This window comes from Pistacia vera, unplaced genomic scaffold, assembly GCF_008641045.1.
Source record: "Pistacia vera cultivar Batoury unplaced genomic scaffold, PisVer_v2 Contig1268, whole genome shotgun sequence".
Classification (NCBI taxonomy): Eukaryota; Viridiplantae; Streptophyta; class Magnoliopsida; order Sapindales; family Anacardiaceae; genus Pistacia; species Pistacia vera.
Genome location: NW_022195323.1, coordinates 145,994 through 157,291, shown reverse-complemented (window position 1 = coordinate 157,291; position 11,298 = coordinate 145,994).

The following is an 11,298-nucleotide window of genomic DNA, read 5'->3' as shown; positions in this document are numbered from 1 at the left end:
AGAGAAGGCACCGTTTCGGAATTGGTATTTAGTTATTTAAGGGCAAATGCTCATTTCCTTCCAAATTAGAGAGTATGGAGTAGAAGCTCTGTATGAGTGCGTCTATGTTAAAAGGATTATGTTGTGGTTTGAATCCGTCTACACAGATCAAAATTCAAGGATCACACCCTCAAAATAGATGAGTCATTATTATTGTGAGTTGTGACTGATAATTACGATTACTTGATAAATAGGAATCATATTAAAAATAATAACTTGACTAAATTTATACACAAAATATCTGAAAAAATTTAAACTTACTGATCCCATAAGAAGATGTCCAATTCTCTGAATGTCGAAGTAGAGTAAGTGAGTAACTAGAGTTACGAACAGTTGTACAAATTGAAAATCTCCAAGAAATTGGTAATGGAAGCTCTCATTTTCTATTTTCAATATGTGTATGATTTATACAATTACATAAGTTGTAACAAAAAGAGATGAAATAATGGGAAACTACCTCGCACATGACAAATGATGCAGGTAAATTATCTCGGATTCGTCCATATAAAGGAAGAGATGTAATCTATGTTGGACAGTTGGAGATGGTAATATCCTTTCAATTTCTCATACTGCTGATACTGCTATTAATACTCATGATGGAATATAAGATTTAAAAGATGTTTTTGTTGTTCCCGAATTAACCAAGAATTTGCTCTCTGTTGGAAGTTCATCTCTGATAATATGTGCACTTTTGAATTTACAAAATTCGGGTTTTGTTTTTAAAGGATCGAAACCAAAGGACGATTGTGAAGGGGCATAAAAGATGACAGCTTTACGCTTTGGATGAGAGTTCTCAGGAGGCGTTGAACATAATAAAGAAAGGTGGTTCCTCTTCGGCTACTCAACGACTCGAACATCCATTCTTTAAGGATGAAAGAGTCACTGATGTCACACATTGGATAACAAAAGCCCCCTATATGTATTAGTTGCCAAATGGGTAAAAGTTTTAAACTACCCTTTAATTCTCTAAATAAAATTTCAACTTGTCCTCTTGAGAAAATTCATTGTGATCTTTGGGGACCAGCCCCTGTTGCTTCGAATCAACGATTTTGATTTTATGCCGTAATTATTGACGATTATTCTCGATTTACTTGGCTTTATCCTATGCGACGGAGATATGAATTTTTTGATTGCTTTCAGAAAACCAATTTGATCGAAGAATCAAGATTTTCCAATGTGATGGAGGGGGAGAATTCAGTTCAATCTTGTTTATGGAACATATTAAGAATTCTGGAATTGAATTACATGTTTCTTGTCCTGGGGTTGCCGAACGAAAACATCGGCATGTAGTGGAGACTTGACTTTTTCATGCAAATTTGTGGTTATCACTTTGGGTTTATATTTTTCTCACTGCAATTTACCTTATCAATCGGCTTCCTTCTTCAGTTTCACAATATGAGAGTCCTTACCATAAGCTTTACAATCAGCATCCAGGGCGATAGGATGTCAAGGCAGTTGACTTCACCAAGAAAACTTTCCTTTGTGTGTTTATAAGTTACAACCCTATTCACAAGAGTATATACATCGCGGCATGTAGTTTTCGATGAACAAACCTTTCCTTATAGGCTTCAACGGAAAAAAAAAACAAGGGAATTATTGAATTGTCTCTAATTAAATATTATCATTTAGATTATTCATAACCCTCTATATTTAAAACTTAGCAAAAGTAACCCTATAATAAAAATTTGAAAAATCAATAATGCACCCCCCACCAATCTAGCCATTGCCGGTCACCAGCAATGTTCTGAAAATCGGACCAAACAATGACCCGTTCAAGGGTCTAGTTTCCGGTTTGACTGGTTGGATCGGTCGATTAGACAGTAATTTGTAAAAAAAATTTAGTCCCTGAAGGTTTGAAATTCATCAAAAACACCCCTATAATACTCCCTTAAGGTTTGAAATCTATCTAAAACACCCTTATCACGCAAAGATTCTGGTGAGTAGTGGTGGCAGCGGCGATCGACGGCTAATCGAAGCTGGAATCTTGGGGCTTTTGATGTGTAGGTGTCGGCGACTCTGATGGTGGTGCTAGGGAGTTCCATCGGCGTCAGAACTCGCCGGAATCAACAAATGAAATCCGACGTTGTGTAAACTTTAGGTGGACGACGATCGACGAAGGTGATTGAAAATGGATGGGTTTGGTCGTGGAAATGGGGGTGTTTTCTCCGTCGAAAGATGCCAGAATCCGAAGAGGTTTAGCTGCGATTGGACCGCGATTCGACACTATTCCGACGATCCAACCCCCGTCCAATCCGGTTTAAATCAAAATAGCAGTTTTTTATATATACTGGACTGGATTTGCCGCCGGTTGTCGGTCGAACCGGTCCGACCGGGCGGTCTGGTTTTCAGAACATTGGTCACCAGTAAACATGACCGGCCGCCAACAACTAGCAACCTAACGGTGCATGAAAGGCTAGAAATGGCCTTCATGCACTGATATGGCCATTTTCGGCTAGAGATCTAGCCAAAAATGGCCAAATCGTGATAAATTCGATCCGAAAACGGTCGTTTCCGGCTAGATCCGTCAATCTGGTCGTTGATAGCATGATCGATGGCCATTAATAGCCGCAGAAAATGGAGGTTATGAGATTATCTCTAATATTACCAACAGTAAATACTATTGGGTGCGTTTGGTTCATTATTTTGGATAGAATTTTGGAAATAATATTAGATAGTTGAGTAGGGTTATGATTACGATAATAGGATTTGCAGAATATGTGTTTGATAGAGTATTTTGACCTTAATATTTGTGTTGAATATTTGATTGATATATTTTTTTATAAGTGATTTATTAATATAATATAAGTGAACAGGTGACGTGAAGAACTAGTGAAAGAAGAAAAGTGGAAGAAGCAATGAAAGAAGAAAAGTCAACTCACAAATAACTTATAGGCCTGTCTTCAAACGGTCATAAAAGGGTCAGGAAGTGTCGGGATAATATTCTTAAGATTCTATTACACAAATATTGAACTAAACGCTATCTCTAAAATTTGGTTGAAAATATGAATAAAAATATCCAATCAAACGCAATTATTGATATTGAAAAATTACCAGAATCTTATATTATTTGATAACCAAACGTGATAATTAAATAATATAATATGACATAACTTCAATATTCTTATTTGACCCTAACCAAACGCCCTGACAGATACATGAGAGATACATTTGAAAACATTTGTCAGAGACAAAATTGAGTGTGTTGGGTTCCAATCTGGATCATGCGGCTGCCACTCCCATAACATAGTTAATGGGTATTATAATTACATTCTGGTTGCCTAAGCGCTTGGGAGTCTTTCATTGGCCTACCAACAAAAAAACACAGTGATTTGATTGGTATGTTTTGACCAATCCTAAAAATTCAATAAACTTCTCTCCCAATAAAGTATGATTAATTAATTAATTAAAAATTCGGCATGTGGAATACACTTGAGCAACACCATCAATCGACATATAACAAAAAAAAGAACTAGTAATATAATCAAATCGGTGTCCTTTTTTAGTATAAACAAAGTTAAAACACAATCTAATGCCGCCCCACTTAAATTGAATGAAGTGGGTAATTGATCCCATAATCTTCAGTCACTAGTGGTGTGTCTCTTCTCTAGCTAGTTGACTTGTATAATTGATTATTATATTTATGTGTCCTTTTATGCTAACACAAAGCAGCTTCAAGAAGGAAAAAAAAGTGTTTCCATTATAGAGATAATGGCTTTGAAGATGCTCCACATTTGCGCATTAAGTAAGCTCCCACGCAGTGACGGTTTGTTTTGTTAATTAGCTGCGTTACTCCACTTCCATCGGCTTTCATTTAACTACAGACGAATTAAATTAATTTTATTGTAATTATGATACGTAAAGGAGATCAAATTCTAATAAACTCATGCTTGTGACGTGTCCATTCATGAAAAGCAACTATATATCAGAATGAATTTTATTTTACAAAAATAAATTGAACATTATGTGCTAAACTTAGTGGTAATGCAACAAGTTCAGTCAATGTCAACATCGAATAAGGAACTTGCTTGCTGTATTGTGTCTCGTGTGGATCACTTAACAGATGAGATATGTGAAACAAAAAATTATTAATAATTCAACGATATATAATATCGACGTTTTGTTCATATGCACTTGAATTAAAGAGATCCACAATTTGCATATATTTCAGAAAATGAACTTGTAGAATTTTATTGTGGAACGCAAGGTAGAGAAGCGTGTCAAATTCATCAACCGCTTACCCAACTTCGATAAACAAATTCTGCCAAACACAATAAACTCTTTTTTTTTTTTTGGCATGCTTTCAGAAAACCAATTTGATCGAAGAATCAAGATTTTCCAATGTGATGGAGGGGGAGAATTCAGTTCAATCTTGTTATGGAACAAATTAAGAATTCTGGAAATGAATTACATGTTTCTTGTCCTGGGGTTGCCGAACGAAAACATCACCATATAGAGTGGAGACTGATTAACTATGCTTTCATGCAAATTTGTGGTTATCACTTTGGGTTTTTATTTTTCTCACTGCAATTTACCTTATAATCGGCTTCCTTCTTCAGTTTCACAATATGAGGGTCTTACCATAAGCTTTACAATCAGCATCTAGGGTGATAGGATGTCAATGTTTTCCATCATTAGATGTCAAGGCAGTTCTGACTTCACCAGAAAACTACCCTTGTGTGTTTAAGGTTACCACCCTATTCACAAGAGTATATATATCGCGGCATGTAGTTTTCGATGAACAAACCTTTCTATAGGCTTCAACGGGAAAAAAAAGGAAATTTATAAATGTCCTTAATAATATTATTTATAGCTTATATTTAAAAACTTAGCAAAAACAACCCTATAATAAAAATTTGAAAAATCAACAATGCACCCTTACCAACCCAGCCACTATCGGCCACCAGTAACCACAACCAGCCACCGACAACTAGCAACCTAATGGCGCACAAAAGGCTGGAAGTGACCCTCGTGCACCGATATGGCCAGATTGTGATAGATCTGACCCGAAAACGATCATTTTCGAGTAGATCCGTCGATCTGGTCATTGACGACATGATCGAGACATTAACGGCCACAGAAAAGGAGGTTAGGAGTTACCTTCAATTTATCAACAGTAATATATTATATTGAAATATTACTAGAAGCCTCAACGACTCGAACATCCATTCTTTAAAGGATGAAAGAGTCACTGATGTCACACATTGGATAACAAAACCCCCCCATATGTATTAGGCCAGTAGCGGATCTAGGAATTTCTTTTAGGGTGAGCCAAAATAAAAATTTATTATACATTACTATTTTTGTCCATTAATATTTTTGTTAGGGTGGGCCAAAATATATAAATTTACATATTAATATTAAAAAAAAATATTTGAGGGTGGGCCATGAGTGGCTGGATCCGCCATTGATTAGGGCCGAACGACTTACGCATACCCAAGGTTTATCAAAACGATAAGTTGGTACCCAAAAGGTTTTGAAACGACAAATAGGTACCTTCCGTCATGTTCTGTTAGTAATTTTCGTTTGATAATAGTGAAAAGACTAAAATGCCCTTGAAAGTTTAATATTTTAGTTTTTTATAAATTTAAAAATTTCTAAAAAACCCCCTAGGTTTGCTAATTTGACTAAATACCCCAATATATAAAAACTTTATAAAATAAAAAAAGCACTCCCGCCACCCGCAGTGCCAGATTCTGGCCACCACTGCCGGAATCTGGCCGGAAAAATTGCGTTACGATACAGACCCATCGAATCTGTGTCGTAACGCGTAGATATGGCATTTTCCGACAAGATCCGTGGCTGATCTGGCTGGAAAAGGCCAGATCTACGGCCAGATCTGGCCGTCGAGGTCGGATCTTGCCGAAAAATTGTGTTACGGCATAGACCCTTCGGATCTGTGTCGTAACACGTCATTCTGGCATTTTTCGGCCAGATTCGTGGAGGATCTGGCCGGAAAAGGCCAGATCTGGCCGTCGAGGCCAAAAAAGGCCAGAAGTAGAATTGGCCTTTTCCGGCCAGATCCGCCACGAATCTGGTCGGAAAAGGCTAGATCGATGCGTTACGACACAGATCCGACGGGTCTATGTCGTAACACAATTTTCCGGCCAGATTCCGGTAGTGGTGACCGGAATTTGGCACTGCGGGTGGCGAGGGTGTTTTTGTTATTTTATAAATTTTATATATATATATATTTGGGTATTTAGTCAAATTAGCAAACCTAAGGGGTTTTTTAGAATTTTTAAATTTATAAAAAACTAAAATATTAAACTTTCAAGGGCATTTTAGTCTTTTCACTATCATCAAACGAAAATCACTAACAGAACATGACGGAAGGTACCTATTTGTCGTTTCAAAACCTTTTGGGTACCAACATCGTTTCGGTAAACCTTGGGTATGTGTAAGTCGTTCTCCCTATGCATTAGTTGCCAAATGGGTAAAAGTTGTAAACTACCCTTTAATTCTCTAAATAAAATTTCAACTTGTCCTCTTGAGAAAATTCATTGTGATCTTTGGGGACCAGCCCTCTTGCTTCGAATCAACGATTTTGATTTTATGCCGTAATTATGGACGATTATTCTCGATTTACTTGGCTTTATCCTATGGGATGGAGATCTAAATTTTTTGATTGCTTTCAGACAGGCCTGGCTCAAGGGGTAGGCAGGTGAGGCACCTGCTTAGGGCCCCCAAATTTTTTATAATTTTTTTTAATATATTTAAAAACGAAAATGGTGTATGATTTTTTATCCAGTCCAAGGGTTAAAAAGAAAAAAAAAGGGGCCAAAAAGACCCAAATTTATTATAAACTTTTTACATCTATTCCCACCCAAAGTTTGACAAAATAGCAAGTTTATACCTCTAATTTTATATATTTCAATTTACACCCCTAAATTAACACATTGAATTTCTTTTAACAATAAAAGGCTAAAATAATCATTTATATGTCTCAAATTACTCTACCCCAATTCCATCCCAAAATTTGACATTCACATAAATCATCTCCACCCCTCTTCTGCCGCCAACCGTTTGGAGCTGATTCGATCAATTTTCTCACCTAAATTAACTGGAATCATCACTTTATCATTTCTCAAACCTTGATAGCCCTCGATTTGACCCTTTTTTTACGAATCTCATAACCCAACTCCACCGCACACGACAGTCATTTCGGCCTTTTCAGCATGTACCTAATGTTGTTGGTCTTCCCCGACATCACCATCTTCCTCCCCCTAACCATCTCACCAAAATCCCTATCATACCTCATATGTTTACTCCGTCAATCACCAGCCACCGATACCTTTTGGGTTGACTTCTCAAGCATTTTCTGGCCAATTTAGGCATTGGAAATTACCTATTTCACCACCCATCGCTTCTCCAACATTTGCTCTCCAAAACCCCCCACAAACCTGAACCCGTTAGCCTGCCGATCGTCATCCACTTCTAGTGATTTTGCATCTCAAAAAGCAAGAAAATAAATTTGAAATAATTTTTTTTAATATATGCTTATATTATTAGAAGGCCCCCAAAGTAACTCTTGCCTAGGGTCACAAATGTTCTTGAGACGGCCCTGCTTTCAGAAAACCAATTTGATCGAAGAATCAAGATTTTCCAATGTGATGGAGGGGGAGAATTCAGTTCAATCTTGTTTATGGAACAAATTAAGAATTCTGGAATTGAATTACATGTTTCTTGTCCTGGGGTTGCCGAACGAAAACATCACCATATAGAGTGGAGACTTGATTAACTATGCTTTTTCATGCAAATTTGTGGTTATCACTTTGGGTTTTTATTTTTCTCACTGCAATTTACCTTATTAATCGGCTTCCTTCTTCAGTTTCACAATATGAGGGTCCTTACCATAAGCTTTACAATCAGCATCTAGGGTGATAGGATGTCAATGTTTTCCATCATTAAGATGTCAAGGCAGTTCTGACTTCACCCAGAAAACTTACCCTTGTGTGTTTATAGGTTACAACCCTATTCACAAGAGTATATATATCGCGGCATGTAGTTTTCGATGAACAAACCTTTTCTTATAGGCTTCAACGGGAAAAAAAGGAAATTATTAAATTGTCCTCTAATTAAATATTATTTATAGCCCTCTATATTTAAAAACTTAGCAAAAACAACCCTATAATAAAAATTTGAAAAATCAACAATGCACCCTTACCAACCCAGCCACTATCGGCCACCAGTAACCACAACCAGCCACCGACAACTAGCAACCTAATGGCGCACAAAAGGCTGGAAGTGACCCTCGTGCACCGATATGGCCAGATTGTGATAGATCTGACCCGAAAACGATCATTTTCGAGTAGATCCGTCGATCTGGTCATTGACGACATGATCGATGACTATTAACGGCCACAGAAAATGGAGGTTATGAGATTACCTTCAATATTATCAACAGTAAATACTATTGATATTGAAATATTACTAGAATCTTATATTACTTGATAACCAAACGTAATAATTAAATAATATAGGATGACATAACCTCAATAATCTTATATGATCCCAACCAACCAAACGCACTCAAAGATACACGAGAGAAACGTTTGAAAACATTTGTCGCAGACAAAATTGAGTGTGTTGGGTTCCAATCTGGATCATGCGGCTGCCACTCCCATAACATAGTTAATGGGTTTTATAATTACATTCTGGTTGGCTAAGCGCTTGGGAGTTTTTCATTGGCCTATCAACAAAAAACACAGTGATTTGATTGGTATATTTTGACCAATCCTAAAAATTCGACAAACTTCTCTCCCAATAAAGTATGATTAATTAAAAATTCGGCATGTGGAATACACTTGAGCAACACCATCAATCGACATATAACAAAAAAAGAACTAGTAATATAATCAAATCGGTGTCCTTTTTTAGTATAAACAAAGTTAAAACACAATCTAATACCGCCCCACTTAAATTGAATGAAGTGGGTAATTGATCCCATAATCTTCAGTCACTAGTGGTGTGTCTCTTCTCTAGCTAGTTGACTTTCATAATTGTTTATTATATTGATGTGTCCTTTTATGTTAACACAAAGCAGCTTCAAGAAGGAAAAAAAAGTGTTTCCATTATAGAGATAATGGCTTTGAAGATGCTCCACATTTGCGCATTAAGTAAGCTCCCACGCAGTGACGGTTTGTTTTGTTAATTAGCTGCGTAACTCCACTTCCATCGGCTTTCATTTAACTACAGACGAATTAAATTAATTTTATTGTAATTATGATACGTAAAGGAGATCAAATTCTAATAAACTCATGCTTGTGACGTGTCCATTCATGAAAAGCAACTATATATCAGAATGAATTTTATTTTACAAAAATAAATTGAACATTATGTGCTAAACTTAGTGGTAATGCAACAAGTTCAGTCAATGTCAACATCGAATAAGGAACTTGCTTGCTGTATTGTGTCTCGTGTGGATCACTTAACAGATGAGATATGTGAAACAAAAAATTATTAATAATTCAACGATATATAATATCGACGTTTTGTTCATATGCACTTGAATTAAAGAGATCCACAATTTGCATATATTTCAGAAAATGAACTTGTAGAATTTTATTGTGGAACGCAAGGTAGAGAAGCGTGTCAAATTCATCAACCGCTTACCCAACTTCGATAAACAAATTCTGCCAAACACAATAAACTCTTTTTTTTTTTTTAATAAAAATTGTTGGAGAATTTAAAAAATAAAAAATAAAGAGTCTTGAAAAACCCCTTTCGAAAAGAACTATTATGTGTTTTTCTTATAAAAAAAAATTGTTTATGCATTTTTTTTCATAATTCATAATTAAAATATTTGANTTTTTTTTTTTTTTTTTTTTGTAAAATAATAATATTTTAATTATATGAGTTAATTTTAGAAAGATAAAATTATCTTTCATAAAAGAGTGAAAAAAAATAAAAAAAATTACGTGTCATATTGAAATAATCGAAGTGAATAAACACAGGTTTTGGGAAGACTAAATAGAATATACGCTAATTGCATTGAAGAAGGCTGAAAAATGAAAGGCGTGTGTACAACTTATCCATTGACTATCGTTTTCAAGGAAAGTGGTAGAGGATTATCGGCTCACAAGAAACATGCAAGGAATTAATTTAATTTCGATATCTAAATGAAGAAAAACCTGTCCCGCGTACTGTTCAGGTTGCGTTAATTAGATTGACTAGTGGATTCAATTATAGTCACAAAGCATGTGTGTGTGTGTGTGTATATATATATATATATTGGTTATATTGAGTTTGACTACATATTTTCTTTTTTAAATTTCATCCACACATCAACCAACTTCTTATGAGTTTAATCTCTATGAATTATATTGTTGATGTTTGATTTTGACATCAACTATTCACGCGTGTAAAGTGCTAAGCTAACTTATAAATCATACGTCGTATGGAAGTGTAAAAGAGATATTGAACATGTAGTAATTTTTAAAGTAGTCCGGATGCTTTAAGACGAATCCTATGTCCATTGTGATTATATTAATAGTAAATTACAATCAGGTTACACTTGACGAGCTAAATTATAACCGAGAAAATAAATGTAGAGAGAGAGAGAGTGTGTATGCTTTGAGTGGTGGATGAGCCAATTATGTAACATAGAGGAGAGCCCTCTGTTTATAGTTAGAGGGATTCAAGCTAGTAATCGTGATTCTGCGTGCGGACAGGTGTGGTACAATTCCTAACCCGCTTTCCATTGGTTGTCTTCACGAGAAATATCTTTAAATCGCATACAGTTTTAGCAGGTGGACAATTTCTAGCCACTCATAAGTCTGGCGTTCACCTGCCTCACTGACGATGACCTTACCCATCTCGTCCTTGCGGGACGTGGCTGCATCTAGACGGCAAAAAACTTTCCTGAATTCTGGTTGGTTTCTGGGATTTATGCTTACGTCAGCCCTTTGGACATAACACATATCACGTGGAAATCAAACCAAAAATCCGATCGTCAAATAAAATAATAAATAAATTAAATAAATTACCTTTCTTTATTATTTTTTATTTTTAACAGAACTCGGAATACAAAGGACTGTTCTAAGTCATAGTGTCATACCAACCATGAACCATTTAGATGTCATTGACAAATTAAATAAATAAATAAAACCAATGAGCAGACTTTTTATGCAATGATAGAATATGCTTTAATTAGCAATAAGAGAAAGTCTTATATTAATAAAAGGATATTGTCACAAACCAATAAACAGAAGTTACATAAATATAAATATTAAATTTGATAAACTACAAATCATATTGATT